This window comes from Agelaius tricolor, unplaced genomic scaffold (genome assembly GCF_023055355.1).
Source record: "Agelaius tricolor isolate 1412-34295 unplaced genomic scaffold, bAgeTri1.0.p SCAF_17, whole genome shotgun sequence".
NCBI classification, from domain to species: domain Eukaryota; kingdom Metazoa; phylum Chordata; class Aves; order Passeriformes; family Icteridae; genus Agelaius; species Agelaius tricolor.
This window is the reverse complement of record NW_027269277.1, coordinates 9,876,185-9,892,680: the sequence shown is the minus strand read 5'-3', so window position 1 is coordinate 9,892,680 and position 16,496 is coordinate 9,876,185. Positions and strand designations below refer to the sequence as shown.

Here is a 16,496-nt window from a genome sequence, read left to right as displayed (position 1 = left end):
TGGCAACTCTATTTCTCAGCCATTCATGTTTCTCTTAACATAAACAACCTATTTTGTTCTCCTTTTGAACTCATTCCATGTATATCCATAGACAGACATTCCTTAGCATCACTTTCTCAAGATTTGAGGATTTAGTAACAACACGGGTGAAACACATTTTTAAGTAACTTTTTTGCTTGTTGTTTATTACCATAGAAGATAAAAACTTCTGATTCGCTACAATATACTATTTCAGGATGTGACAATTGCAATAATTAAAGTTTTGCATGATGCCCACAACAGCAGTGATTTTACAGCAATATGCAGCTTATACTGTTTGATATCTAACGGATTAATTCAGCCATTTACAGGTTCCCCAAAACACGTGAAGAATCCTCCTCCATTTCATTTGGACTACAGTATATTCCCAGATTAGTGGCTCCAGAGAACCACTTAAATAGAAGTAACACAGATATCCCCATGATTCTAAGACTCATGACTATGTTCTATGATACTGTAGTACACAAGTCCAATATATGACCTATGAAACAAACCCTTCAACTCTAAATTGTTATGTATTGTTATTAAGTATTTTGTACAGAAGCTACCAAATGTAAAAATTTTAAACCATCATGCCCTCCAGCAGTTAAAAGGCTTTACACCATTATTATTGAATACTGAGAATATAAAACATATTATACAAAATGCAGTCTACAACTTAAGCATTTCCACCATTCCCACTTACCTCCCTATTTCACAATCTTTGCCTTTTCTACACCTTCTCAACTTGCCACTGACCTGCAGCAAAGGAAGCTGTTCAACAGTAACAATTTGGCCAAAATCTAGTTATTTCAAATTTTATTCTGTTATTCCTTTCACTTATCAACTAAGTGATTCAACATTTATACCAGTATTTGAAGAGATTGCTTTAACTATCCTCTTTTTTGCTAAATAATGAACAAAACTACAAACAATAATCATAGTAGCTTGATAATACAATAAAATAGATGAGTTGCTACTGGAAAAAAGAGCTGTCCCACTGCCCCCTTCTTGCACTTACTTCTGGCTATACTTCATAGTCAAGGGCACTTGTCATACTCTTTGTTGAGCAACAATCTATTAATTTCTTTTCAAATAAATTAGCTTTCCAACAGTTTAATAAGCTGAGCTGGCTCAACAAAAGAGTCCTGTGGCTGGTGCAGAACAGCTCTTTTGAAAGTCAGTGAGACACTATGGCAGACAAAATCAACTGTCCAATTCCATCAAAAGCAAACAGAGATGTCTGTTCTGTTCTGGTAGCTACAACTGCTTTAGAAGTTGCCATACCCTGCTCCAAATCCAGCCTACTCTCTCTGGCCATGGCACCATGAGGAATATTTAGTACAACACCCAAGGGCCTGTACCAAGTGTTACCTAGCCAGCTATGAAACAGAAAAGCCTGGCCCCACATGCTGTTTTTCCCACAGTAATGAAAATTCTTAACTCGCTCTGGTTTGTGCTGTCTGAATAAATTCAATGTTCTGATAAGCCAACAGTTGACCACCTTTGCCTAAAGCCTACATAAAATGGCAATGAAAGCAGCAGAAATGTGACAGAAATAGGAAATTGTTTAATTCCTGCAGAAAAATGAACCACTAACTCATTTTACCAAGTACAACCTGAAGTGGTCTCATCTAGGTTCTCTACTCCATTACTACTACAAAGTTACTTCAACACATGAGATATGATCAGAATCTACCATTTGTCCATGCAAAGCCAGGAGCAGCTTTATTCCAACACAGACAGCACTCACCACTGAGTAGTTCAATACTCCATGAGTATGTAATGAGAACTAGTTCTCATTCCAATTATTTTCTTCATTGATCTGTGTAGTTTCTACAAATAATGCTATTACAAATGAAAAGAAAATTTTCACTAACTTAGGAAATTTCTCTTTAAATTCTCTGTTAAAAGTTTAAGACAAATAAACCCAATCCACCACTTCATTGAGTGTCTCCAAGATGGAACCCAATACAATGGCAGAGTGTCCAGGCCAGCTGTGGTGCAAAAAAGGAGCTGGTTTAGCACACTACCACACCTATGCTAAGGACCCTGACCTCAATATTTCCTCCTATTAATCCACTCTCTTTCCAGCATGCAATTCACTGTATAAACCTATTTCATGTTTAACTCACAAAGCAAAACTGGAATGACAAAATCTTAACACTTAAGCCAGAATTGAGGCCACATTTTAAAAGGATGTTTAACATGAAAACATATCCAATCCAAATGGCAAAAACACACATTTATCACTTCATGCAAACTACAGTTGTAAATTACATGAAGAAAACTATTTTATTATCTCTTCAAAATAAAAAGAAGCTGTAGAAAATCCGGCTAACATAAACTAAAACAAACTATCTGCAAAAACTGCCACTCAGAAGGGACATTTTTATTAATTATAAATCTGTTTGAAATCCATATGCTGATATTTTATACACTGCTGCAGCAAAACAATTCCCTACATCACAGTAGTCATTTAGAGCTGATCAACAGCATCCACAAAAAACAATGTGACAGTAATTTTCAAAGTAAAATATGGGACTCCAATAAAAACATCCCCAGCTGCTTTAGGTTTGGTGCTGCAAGAACCTTACAGTAATTAAAACACTACCAGCTTAATGAATTTGTCATAGCAGTTCCATTTAATAAATACCAGTTAACTGAAAACTGGCATTTACAGTGCCAAAACACAAGTAGGGTAAACCTTAGTAACTTTTACAGGAATTTTCAACCTAACTATACATTTTTAGATGAATGATAGCTCTTAAGCAGCAAGCTCAGAATGAACATTATTCTCACAGCATTACTTGTTATGAATATGCTACAGCTCCCCAGACTGGAAAGAAATAAACCTTAATACTGCAGAAACAAAAACCAACACAGAAGAGCTTGAAATACCACACACAAAATGAACACAATGCGATTCCTTCCCACAGTCAGCATCCTACAATGCAGAGACCTCCTGAAGAGCAGCACTGCACTCCATCAGTAACTCTTCTCTACACCACGTGAAACCAGAAGGGTACAGTGACAAAAAATGCTATGTTAATGAGATGATACAGATTATTCTTACTATTCTAGTTACAGTATTTTGTTCATTTGACATAAAAAAATAGGGGTCATAACAGCCTGTTATTGATTTATACTGACAGAAATTAGGCTCAAATGTTAAATCAAGATTAGTTAATATTTGCAGAAGAGTTTGAACATACAAAATGCTATGTAAGTAGCCAGTATTAAGTCTTCCCACACACTCATTCTGGCAAGCTTCCAAGCAGGGAAGTCCCACAGAAACATTTCAACAGCAGTAAGGAGAAACAGAGAGCTCAGGCAACTGCAGCTATATTCACAACAGCCCTTCTAAGGAGCACCTGCAAAACTGGGGAGAACCAATGCCCACTGCCTGCTACAAATTCCAACACCAAAAAAGAAACTCCTGTTCCAACACAGCTTATATAAACGCATGCTGAACAACCCACATCTCTCTAATCCTCTGTACAACCTGAAATGATCTGCAGAACTCCAAACATCTTGTAAATATGACTTTCCTGTTGCCTAGTATTCCTGACCAGATTACAACTTCACAAAGCAAAGTCAGCCTACAATGTAGGTGTCAGTTTGATTTTCTTATAGAATCTTATTTTCAATACATCACAGTTCTGTCTAGAGCAGACTAGTTTTCCCAGATTTAAAATCTAAAATGGTGAGGATTTAGGCAATGAATCACAATGTATTAGCTTCTGATCATTCAAGAGCAAAGTTCTTCCCAAACATGTAAAGAAAGCCAGCACCTTCTTAGCTAGGATCCCATGCTGCAAAAAACACTCTACAAGCTTTCTTCCAAGAATGGAAGAAAACAAAATGGTCTAAATTGTGCCAAAAGGGAGGTAAAGAGGAGAGGCACAGAGCATGTTCAGGCATTTTGCAATATTTCTGAAGGACAATATTATTACTTTACAAGATTAAAAAAGGGTATGTCTGATTTAATTATCAGGTGCTCTTTGAGATAAGACCATCCTGTAGCCTCAGGATGCCCCAAAAATCTCTAAAGCTAGGAGGGATGGGACTTCAGAGCATTGCAGAGCATGGTCCATGCTCTGTGAACAGGCCAAAGCCAGACCTCATGTATAGAACTGGCACTGCAGCTTCCAGGAACCACAGAAAACTCAAGAGTGCAAAGGCTCATAATAAGATCTAACCACAGCAGGCTGGTAAGCATCCAGCTGAAGGAGGAGGTCTAGCAGGGTTTTTACAACAGCATCTGATTAACCATGCCAAAGCTGCAAGAAAAATCTTCTGCAACTGTTCTTAAAATCTTCTCTTAGCCCTTCCATCTTATTCCCAGTAACACCTGCACAACTTCTAACCAGCACACAGACTGAAACCAGAGAAAAAATGTACATCGTCCTCCTGCCGGCATAAATTAATGTAAATCAACCACAGTCCTGAATTTCCTTGCGGAGTTCTAATTGATCTGTGACAGACTTTGCAACAGTTCAGGGGAAGAAAAAAAAGATAAAATGGAGATCACTGCAGAGATTAGAGAGCTACTTTTGCAATTGGCATGCCAGCCTGGTTTTTATGAGTAAGACCAGGTGGAAAAGTAGATGACAGCAGGAATAAAGTTTCCTTTTCCTGGCTCTACAGTAACAGAAGAGATTGCTACTACTGTTGAACAAGGTAAGTGATAAAGCACTTCAACTACTGAAATACTGAGTATTTCTGTATTCTTACCAGCCAAAAGCTGCAATATCCTCTTTCATGCAGAAGCAGCACACATTTGACTTCAGAGGAATTTAACCCACAGAAAAATACTTTTTTTCAGAATCTAGCTCCTTAAACCAGTTCACCTGTAGGGCTCAAGTGGCCATAAAACACAGGCACAAGGCTACAATAGAGCAGGGGATCAGGACACAGAGAGAGAACCACCCAGCAGCAGCACCTACTCATGGAACTGCCCTGTGAATGGGAAGGCTCATCTTCAGTAGCTTGAAGTGAACAAGTGTGGAAGGAAGAACACTATGAATGAGAGAGGAAACTCTGCACGTGACGTTATCTTGAAAAATTACCTAGTTACATAACTGCTCAATTCTGTTCTTTCATATCAATGAAGTAACTAGTCTCTCCACCAACTACCCTGACAGAAAAAACTGTTTTCAACAGATTGCCAGTTTGAGTTCTCCCTCCAAATCCCATTGAAAAAGCCTTTAAATGTTTGATAGTTTGGCATTCAAAAATTAAACATTCAAAACAAACATCTGCACCTTTCCACATCTGGCAATGTATTCCAAGATTAAGTTTTTACATTGAAGCATTTACTTGTACTGTATGTATCTAATAACTCAATGCCAGCATATTCCACAACAGAATAAAAAAGAGAAGATGATAGAACTGGACACACAAGGTACTTTTGAAATGGCTCTAGTATTCATCCCCATTTTCTTCCACATTCCTACCTTTCCTATCTTTCTTGCTCTATTTTCCTTTATCATAGTAATCCCATTTCCTCTCCCAGGATGCTTAACTCCTTACACACTAATAGATAATGCTTATTGTAAAGGAACTGAAAAACTTCAGTAAGTTTCTTAAATTCCCAAGTTCCCAGGAACATTGAGTCAATCATGCATCCAAAAGAACCATCTGAATTTTTCCATCTTCCCTTCACTGGAGATAGGGGAAGACCAAACCCATTTGTAGGCTCTTGCAATAATGCATAAATCCTCTCTTGTAAACAAAACTTCTCTAACCAGTTTTGAATGCAAGGTATGCTTTGCAGTTTACAGCCTCTTGGCACAAAAAGGAAACCCTTGAGAATTCAATTTTACAGAGACTGTTACAGCATTTGGGGGGAATAGGAAGAATCTTAATGAGTACCCTACTGTACATGAAGAGGATGACTTTCTGTATTTTCTTTTATCCAATGCTATTGAACTGAAAGTGTCTAAAAATGTTTTTGACATTTTTATATCATATTGATGTAAACAATCTGTCTTGCCACCTTTGAAAATTTCTACTTAGCACTAAGTACTGCTCTGAGGCTCTAAGCTAACTTTAATAAAATCACTGTTTTGCCAAATAGAAATTGAGCAGTATAACAGAGACAATGCAATGCAGCAAGATAAATAAAATTCCTAAAAGCTGATTTTTTAAAAATTATATTTCAACTGTCAAGTCACATCTCATCTGTACAGCTCATGTGTACAAATTCTGGTTTGTTTCATAGCAGAGTGGTAATACAATAAATATGTCACTGCATCAGCAATACCTTTTAATTGATAAACATTTTTAAATTAATCAAATACTAATATGTATCAGTTTTGAAAACAGAACTTATCAAAACTAGTTGAAGGGAAGGACACTTAATAAAACAAGAACAGCTTAAATGTAGAATATTGAAAATAAATGTACTTGAGTGGGGAAGAAAACCCAAACATTTTCCAGTGTTATTGAAGCATTTGCCTTGTTAAACCATTTCTACATTTGATAAATCAACATGCAAAAGCCAGTTTCACCTTTCTTTAGTCAATTGTTTATTAGGCAAGTAACAACAGACCTATGCCACAGATCCAAGAGAGATACTTGTGCAGCTTTCCTTTCTGGTTACCATAGTTTCAAATGAACTGTAGATCTCTAGAAATAATACTTATGAGAAGGAATAAAAATATCACTGCTTAAATATGAAAACTGCAAGAAGAATCATTTTGATTAGTGTAGGAATGGCACTTAAGTGAACAGGTAAATGCTCAGGAAAGGAAGTTTTATTTGCAAGACTTTGTCAGACAGAGTAAGTGAAGCCTAAACACAGACAGAAGAAGGATAAATAGAGCACATGGAAAAAGAGGGAAAAGTAGGTACCAAAAAGCCATTCAGTAGCCATTCACCTGACTCTTCTTCTAAAATTCCCAGCAAAATCTATCACCAGCTCTAAATCAGGACATTAGAGTTCCAATCCTCCCACATCAAAGGATACTTTCTAAACATATACTGGGGGTGAAAAACATGAATCTTCTCAGGAATTTTAGATAACTTTACAATCTGAAATAAAGAAGAAACATCCAATAGGAACAGCCTAAAAGATTGCCAGAGACATTGAGGAAACTTAACCTCATCCTCTGAGACATTCAGAACTCAGTGGCCTTACAGGACAAGATTTAAGGAGAAGGCTGGATCAGACCTCCGGGGCTCCATTCCCACCTAAGCAATTCTGGGACCAAGAATGCAATTTTTTCATTGTGGCATCACTTCTAGGAAGCAACTGTGCATTCATTACACAAAGCTTTATTTCATGTGGTGTTAAAAGAAAGCATTTTGGATACAGTTGTCCAAACAGCTACATAAGAAACAACAAAAATAGTACATAGCCACACACCAACAAACTGGACCTTCCCTGCAAGGATACTGCTCCCATCCCCAAATAGTACAAACCAGCCATGTTTTACAAATTCTTATGTTAATCTTAAATTATTAATATGATCGTCTTTCTTGTTCAAATATATTTAAATTGTATTCTTTACCCTAAATCAAAACATAATGTATCAATTCTCTATTTCCCTGCTGCAAGCACAGCTCTGCCACATGATATACAGACTGTAGCCACTGGTCATTCTTGCTTTGAAAAAAAAGGCTTGATCAATCCTTCCCAGTTTCCTTCCTTGGAAAGAACATCATCATAATCAGTCCTCTGTTTCTAAGAAAATCAGAAGTGAAATGGCCAGTGGTCAGGATGCACCACCATCTTACACAAATTAAATTAGTTCACCACCACATCCATAATTATAAAAAATGTCTTATTCCAGGATTCCTGTCAGTCAGTCACCTTCAAATTGAAAACCAGACACCTCAAATGCATGCATTAATTATGAAGCTGTGTTCCTCATATTTATGACTTACATTGGGGATTTTTGGTACTTCAGTAATCTATACATTCAAATACCCACAGCACATTAAAAAAGTAAGAGATGAAAAAATACAGACCTTCAATATTCACATCCTTACTCCATACAAACTCTACTTATAAGGAACTCTCCTTGCCAGAACATTATACTCTGACCAAAAAAGAAAAAAAAAAACCAACCAATTATATCACTTGCTTATTATCTGCTTACTAAGACTTGATATTGTCCAAATTTTCTGTTGATTCTTATTAAGGGATGAACCAAAAGTTTTACATAAAGGAATAACAGGTAATAACATGAAAGACTGAAAAAGCCTTAGCTTGTACAGCTTATTTTTATTTGTAAACAAAGTAGAAGTCAATTTTCTTTTACCCAGATAGGATGCTGCAAGGAAGGCCTTAAAACTGAGGCTGAAATCCTTTTTTCAGTAAAAAACTGCAATCCAGCCACAACCAAGAACTGCAACATTACTCCCCATCAACAATGCCCACCTCTTTGCAGTCAGTTCCCATGGCCTAAGCAATAGGAAAATACCTGCATGAAGTCCTCTTTGCTGTGTGACCTCACCAAGCACAGCACACACCCTCCCAGCAGCATCGGGCACTGCTCAGCACACGGGGCCTGCACTGAGGGACTGAGGCACCACTGGAGCAGGGAGAAAGCTGATGGAGCCTGCAGGTAGGGTCAGGTGTCCTCCACATCACCCACAGCTCTCACCCACGGGCCACAAGCTAAGCAGCATCTCACCAAAGCTTTGCAGCAACTCCAAAGCCAGATTTGGAATGCAACCACAACTAAATAAAATATGCATACCTAAGTTGTTACTTTTTTAAATAGTCACTAGTTTCAGGAATATTTTGTCTTTTCTGAAATGTCATTATATTCAGATTCATTATTTTGTTAATAGGAAACCCTAAAATTTCAGCTATAATTCTTCTAAATCTAAACCACTGCAGAGAGATCCATTACATGGCAATAGGCACCTTTTGAAACCTTTTTCAAAACACAAGCAGAAGTCATCAGCTTGTTCTATCAACCCTTGAACAGATACAAAAATACTTTCCTCTCTAGAGCTATACAGAAGCAGTAACAAAAACCTGCTGCAGGAAACAAAATGATTTCTAGTGTCACACATATTCCTTTGCTCCAATATAATAACTAACATTTACTGATATAAAGCATAGAAAAGTAAAATGCATATAATGTTGTGTAAGGGCAGGACTAATAAGCCATTAAATTCAGAGCCATAAGAAAATAAACCATTCACCTACCTACCAAAAAAAATTTCACAAAGAAACCCATAACCAACCAACACATGTTCTCAGATACTTTTTTGGGTAGGTATTGTGATCAGCCTCTCAATCACAGATCACAAACTACCCTGCTATATATGCCAATCTTCTTACATCTACTCCCTCTTCTGATCATATTCTTTTACAAAAATAAGCCTTCCAAAGGCAGAAATCATAGCTAGCTACTCAAGTAAAAAATGTGCAGAATAGACAACAATGAAGTATATACATGGACAAAGCAGCTACCAGACCACTGAATTATTTTCCCTCAACACAAGAGATAGCTGCACACAAATCGAGTCCTACCTGTCCTTCATTTCTGACTCAAATTGGCATAAACAGGTTTAAATAGAGACTGGTCCTAGGCTCCTCCATGCAAATCTGTAGCCAGTAAAGGCTAGGAAAACCCAGGTGCCACATGAAAGCCACAGGGGTACCCTGGGTGATCAAATTTTCCCACATTCCTATCTCCAAAATTGGGTGCCAGATCTCAGAAAATGTTGTGAAAGGTTTCCCTTTCCCTCTTCTCTACCCAAGATCTCACAGATCTAGGAAAATTAAACAGTGGAAAACTTGGAAATACAGAAATACTAAAAACTGATTGAGTATTCTGTGAAATAATGGAATGGCATAACCCATTAAATCTAGAATTCTGGTCTAGTCTCAGTGATCTCAGCCATCAAACTGACAAGATATAGAAAAAGACCCACAGTTTATGTGTTGATACCCCAAACACTGAAACATCTTTCTTGATACAAGCTTCCCAACTTCAACAAACCAACACCAGTCCTACAATTATCTGTGATGATCTAAATGAGGGTCACCTTCAGATATTTCCCTTACTTTGTATTTATTCTCACAAAAAAAATAATTTCCAACTTCACCAGATTTTTATGAACTTCAAGATGAGAATATTTAATGAAAATAAATTCTAGTTAAAACAGCATAGGATTAAAACTACAATTTTAACCTTGTGCTCTCAAAATGAGTTTTTGCTACGTCACTCTTAAATAAATACTCTTAAATAAATACTTAAATAAATAAATAATACCTTGTCAAAAGTCACATCAGATCTCAAGGCTTATTACCCTTAAACTACAAAGATGCAGAACTTTTTGAAAGCAGATTTTTTTCTAATATAAAAAGCCCACTGAAGTCACTGTACCAATCTCCAAACACAAAACCTGTTCACTGAGCGGAAGAGCTTCACTGGTGTACTGTTCAGAGCAGCCTTTAGGCGAACGAACGCTGCCCCGAGAGCTGCAGTTCGCAGATGTGACAGGGCCAGGGTGACCCAAGGCGCTCCCGCCCCCCGCGCCCCCTCCCCGTGCGGGCCCCGCCGCCGGGGCGCCCCCTGGGGACCGGGGGCGGCCGCTGCACCCCCGCCAGCCCGGCACGCCCCGAGCCCGGTCCCGGCCGGCCGGGGGGGCTCCCGCTCCGGACCAGGCGGTTCCTCCGCCCGCGGCCCGTTCCGCTCCACCTCTGCGCGGGGCCAAAGGACGGCAGCGGCAGGAGGCAAAAGGAGCCCCGGAACAGCCCACGCCGCACGACTGCCGGTGCCAATGACCCAGGAACTGCGGGACCTTGAGGAACTCCCGTTTGTACTCAGCCTTTGAGTTTAAAGGGAGATCACCTAAAACGCTGGACGGCACTGAATCGAAACTACAGCTACAGGGTATGTCACCATTTAAGTTCTTGAGATGCACGTGAAAAAGAGCTCTTTCCATTCCTCAATATATTTGCTGTGTGCAAGCTTTTTTTCCTACCTAAAACTCCAATTGCCCGCTCACCTCTGTTTCCCAAGGACTAGATTATCACTCTCTTCTTGTCAATGATCCTCATATAAGATGAAGCTTTCAGAATATGAATGTTGTAAGTGATGCCGAGAAAGAGAGCAAAGCTTTTATTTAAGAGTATTAAACTGGTATGTTGCTGGCTGCTATCAATCACTTCTTTCCATGACAAAACAAGTACTGAACCAGATGATGCTCTTGGAAATTCTCACATCTCCCTGACAGAGACCACATCGACAACATATTCCTCTATCCAGTATGTTTTCTTAATTGCACACATCGAAAAAAAGAAAAGAGGAAAAAGGAGGAACAAACAAACAACACAAAACAAAACAACATCCACCACCAAAACCCAACAGTACCATTTTGGAAGTTCACACCTACAATATTCTTCTAAGTTTTCAAATCAGTCAGAGAAGAAATGGCCACTGTAGGAAGAGATCCCACTAAGTTGGAAACCTTGTCTCATCTGACAAAACACTGAATTCCAGTACCATAACCAACAAGCACAAGTAACAAGCAGAAATATTTGCTTATTTTCTGGGATTCATTTGGTGAAAATAATCAACTGAAGAATTTCAGGTTTCTGTAAAACATACAACCTGTTTTTACTGGCACACAAGTCTCAGAAAAGCTCATCTCTCCTAAAATATTTGCCTGCAGCAAAACAACTGAGACAGTAAGACCACAAATGAAAATGACAAATGAGGATTCTGGAATCATTCTAAATTTGAGCCATAAGTGACAAAGAGCAATCTAATTTTAAAAAGTTTATAAAGCTTTGATGTGCCAACATCATTTCATGACTTAACTAAGTCTAACACAGTTGCTCCCACCACCAAGAGCAGGAACTTTCAAGTGGTTTGTTGCCTGCAGCTATTTTCTACAGGAGAATGCAGTAGCATGTAATATTCAAGAGAAGCTGTCTACATTACTTTATTTTTTTATAATTCAGTTACTGTTGGTAAGTTATACTGGGATGAAATAAACCTAGAGAGTATTTAACTGACAATTCTATTTACACTCCTTCCAAGTGGAAATTATTTCACTCCAAATGTTTAAAGACTTGATCATGTAAAGTTCAAATGTGATATATTTATGGAATCTAAGTTAGATTACCAACCACCTAACTGAATAGTCCAATTTATAAAATGAATGCTATTCAAGTAACATAATGCATTTTTAAACTAAGTATTTAAATAAGCTATGAAATAGCAATTTTTTGTCACTTCACAGAGCCCAGTTTTTTAAAGATATATTCAAATATCACAGAATCCTTGATTTAAATCAACTCAAATTAATTTGTTTTCAGTCGCAAAACATCAAGACTTTATATCTAAAAGATGAGACCTGTACACAAATTTTACCTTAACTTCTTAAATACAAGTTTAACAAATCCTTACATTGGTTATTGACTTTATTCAGCATTATCTTCTTGAAACTGTAGATGTATGAAAAAGCTCCAAAAGCATAACTGGCCTAAGTAATAACTTGGAAGTTATCTGAAGGCTAGGAAGCATCACAGAAAAATTAAAGTTTCTCCTATCTCCCAGTTCCATGCCTGTGGGTTTTTTGGTTGGTTGAATTTAAGCTTATACAACAGCCAACTTTAAGTTTACCACAGCTAACTTAATACAAACAACAGCAACAGAAATTCAGGGTGTTGTGTCACAGGTTGCACAAAGCCCACCTGTAGACAACACAATGAAATGTCACTGGTTTTGTCAAGGACCAACACGAGCCATATGAGTTACATAGCAAGATCTATATGTCAGAGATGAGATTCAATCAATATTTTTCTCCTTTGTATAACTTTGAAGTTTTTTTAGTCTTTGATTAAGCAGAACAGTGTGGGGATTCCAGCCCGTTCACCTCCAGGGCGTTCAGCAGCAAAAAATATTCATGTTAATGTTAAAAGCAATGCATTTCTCACACCTTGTTTCATTTAGCAATGAAACTGTTATTGTGCCATAAAAGAAAACAAACTATGTTACCCAATAACGAGCCCTATACCAGATCTGTGGTATTGAGTTTGTGACTGATCACCAGGAAGACAGATCCACAAAATTATGAGTTGAGGATAATGAACAAGTGATACCAAGATGACAGAGATTAATGATGGTCAATTGCACAAACACTCGTGGTATTTATTTCTCTGCACACAATCAGCCAGCCTGCACATGGATAAGTCTTGGGAGAGTTCAACACCAGATAAATACTCCAGGAATAATAATAAATAGACTACTGATTTAAAGAAAAGAGACCATGAAAAACAGAAAAAGTTGCGTCGAATGGGCAAGCACTACAAACGAGAAAGAAGTAATCAATCACAAATGGAGACGGAACTGCCAAGAGTTAACAGGGAGACTTAACAGGGAGACTTATTCTTGGAGAACAACCCCTCTCCGTAGGAAACCCTAGGAACTCTCAATCTTGGTCATTTAACACAGGATTCAACAGAACTCCCAGAGAGCCCGAAAGCGGTCGTGCAAAGGCTTCCAGAGAAGCGATCCAAAAGGCGTTTTCCTGCGGTTCCCTCCCAGCAGCCCGGCGAGCCGCGCCAGCGGGACGGGGAGCGGAGCGGAGGGGCCCGGCCGGGCGCGGAGGAAGCGGCCGCCTCCCGCGCGGCGGCGGCCAATGGGCGGCGGGCGCGGCCCGAGGCGCGGCGAGCAGGCCCGGCGGGGCCGCCGTGACGCACTTGGGCAACCGCCCGCCCGCCCGGGCCGCGCCGGCACGGCCCCCCCGCAACCGCGCCGGGCGGCGGCCCCGGGCCGCGCAGCGACAACGCGGGGTCACACCGGCGGCTCGGGCGCCTCGGGAGACCGGACACGCCAGGGTGTGGCTCGGGGAGCGAACGGGAAGGGAGAGCTTTCGAGCGCGGGCAGAGAGGGCAGGCGGGGGGGGCAGCAGCGCTACCCGGGCTGCCAAAAAGTAATTAAAAAATAAAACAAACGGAAAAAAAACCCTAAACAAACAAAAAACAAGAAAACCCAACACCAAACTAAACAACCAGCCACACACTCCCCCTCAGTAACTAGAACACCGGACTCGGCGGTGATCGAAACTTTGTGTCACCTCCTAACGCCGCATCCCGTGGGAACACAAGAAAGGAGAGCCGGGCCCGGGCAGTACAATAAATAAATAAAAGCAGCGACAGAAGAGCCCGATCGCTTCCACGCCCGCTCGCGGGGGCGAGGAGAGAGGGGCAAAAAAAAAATTGAGGTCGGTGGGTCCCGGATTTCCACGGGGTAGACGGATTATACAACGCTAGCAGAACAGAGGAAGGCATGGAGGCAGCGCGGCCGGGAGCACAGCGGTGCGGGCCCCCAAGGCCAGCACGCCCAGCACCAAGGGATGCGCTCGGGCAGGGAGAGGAATTCCCGGAAAACAGGGCCTCCCAGCCCAGCCATCTGCGGCCGCTCACTCCTCTGTCCCTCCGTCCCTAACCGCAGCAACTATTTATATCTACACGTATATCTATATATATATATTAATTTTTTAAATCCGTGTAGAAAAAATAAGCGCCCAGAAAAGAGAAACACCAGGAAAGCGCTCGTTTCCTACCTGGGCAGGGTTCAGCTCAGTTCAGTGCGTGCCGAGGAGGAGGGGGCAGAGGAGCACTATCTAAAACAAAAGTGGCGCCAAAACCCCCCAGTAAGAAGCATTCTCCTTCCTCCTCCTCCTCCTCCTGCCCCCCTCCCCCACCGGGGCCGGCGAGAGCCCAGCGGGGTTCCAGCAACACGCGGCTCCCGGCATCGGGCGTCCCCGGCACAAGTTGGCAAGCGCCCTTTCTTTATAAAAAAAATAAAGGAAGCCGAACGGAAACTGCCACAACTCTTCCTCTTAGCGGACAGCAGCCGAGGAGCTCGGCCAAAGTCACTCGGAGGGGAAAACTCGACCCACAAAGGCCTTCGCCGAGCTGGGCGCCGGGGCGGGGGGGCAGCGAATGGAGGCGGGGGGGGGAAGGTGCAGGTCAGTCCCTACCTACGTCCTCACTTGGGCCGAAGGAGCCCCGCTTCCGCCAGCCCTCCTATGCAACCACGGGGAAGGGCAGCCAGAGTTCCCCAGCTCTGGGAAGAGACTGAGGAGACAAACCCCGATCCCTCGGCACTTCCCTGCGCGGGGAACCCGCCGGGAGCGGGCTGGAAGGAAGAACTCGGCTGCTGGGCAGCGGGGAGCAGGGGGAAGGGAGCGCTGTCAGGGGTGCGAGTCCCCTGCCCGCGGCCTCCCCCGACATTCGACCCCGGGGCACCGGCAGCAGCCCCACCATTTTCTCTGCGCGGCCCAGCGCTCCCCCCGAGCGCGGCTCGGGCCCCGACCCCATCCCCCTGGCTTGCCCACCCGAGCGGCCCGGCCCGGCCCGGCTCGCCCGCACACACACCCCACGCACACAATGCCCGAGTCCTCCATCTTGCCGGCAGCCCCTGCTCGGCTCGGCAGAAGGGGGGAGGAGGAGGAGGAGGAGAAGGCGGTTCTCCATTTTAGCTCGCCGAGCGCCGGGCCCGGCCTGCCCGCGGCCGGCTCTGGGGAGGAGGAAGGGGGCCGGGGCGGGCAGGGGGGCCGCTTTCGGCGCCCTCTCGCTCCCTCACTCGTGCTCCGCTCACCTCCCCCCTCCCCGCCGCGGCGCGCCGGGAACGGGGGGTGGGGAAGCGGGGGGCTGGAGTGTTTTCGCGGCTCGGCCCCGCCGTCCTCCATCTTGGCTGCGCGCAGTCCCCGCGGCTAGCCGGCCTGGCGCCCCGTGCGGGCCCGGGCGCCGCGGGCCCTGGCCCGGCCTCTCATCGCCGCCGCGCTCCGCGATCCCGTGTCCCCCCGCCAAACTTCCAGAAGCTTCGCCGCCATTTTCTAACTTACCTTGCCCAGTGTCGGCGTAGGCAGCGAGGAGGCCCCGGCGCGCAGCTCCGCTCCCGTATCCCCGGCGCGGCTCGCCGGCTGCGCGCCCGTCCCGGCCGGTGCCGGGCTGTGGGCGCGGAGGGGGCGCGGGGCGCGGGCGGGTCGGGGTTATTTAATTTGGCGGCGGCGCTGGGGATTGTTTGGGGTGTTCGCTGCTCGGCGGCTCGCGGGCGAATGGAGGGCGCAGGCGCCACCTGGCGGCCGCCCAGCGGGGCCCGCTCTCCTGGGCGTGGGGCGACACCTGCCGGCCGCCCGCGGCAGCACCGCGCCGAGCGGGGTAAACAAGGTGCGGCGCATGCTCGGGGCGGGCCCGGGTTGGGCTCGGCAGAGGGGCCCGGCGCGGCCTAAAAAGGAGCGGCCGCTCGGACACGGGGCCAGCCCGCGGGACGCGCCCGGCCGCACGCAGGCACGGGCTTTGCTGCTGTAACCCTGCAGTAATTGGATGTAATTGTCCGGCCGAGGCAAAGCTGGGCCTCACGGAAGTGCCCCGCGGAGCCGATGCCGCAGGGTCCTGCTCGCCCCCCGCGCTGTGCCGCGGGAAGCGGGGCTGGGCCGGAGGGAGCTCTGGCCCGGGAGATAAACGCGCGGTTCCCTCGCAGGGGCCG

The 16,496-nt window shown here is 43.6% G+C and overlaps 1 protein-coding gene across 6 annotated transcripts in view; it reads right to left on the bottom strand.

The window, feature by feature from the left end:
• The window catches only part of STAG2 (STAG2 cohesin complex component), a 73,044-nt gene extending 56,956 nt beyond the window's left edge, over positions 1 to 16,088 (bottom strand). For 5 of the 6 annotated variants that reach the window (XM_071442419.1, XM_071442416.1, XM_071442418.1 and 2 more), the window contains exon 1: positions 15,853 to 16,088. The gene's annotated coding sequence lies outside the window, so the exon portion shown is untranslated. Of the gene's footprint in view, positions 1 to 14,565; positions 14,845 to 15,852 lie in introns of those variants that run through there. The other variant, XM_071442417.1, reaches the window with a different exon arrangement.
• Positions 16,089 to 16,496: the final 408 nt, after the last annotated feature.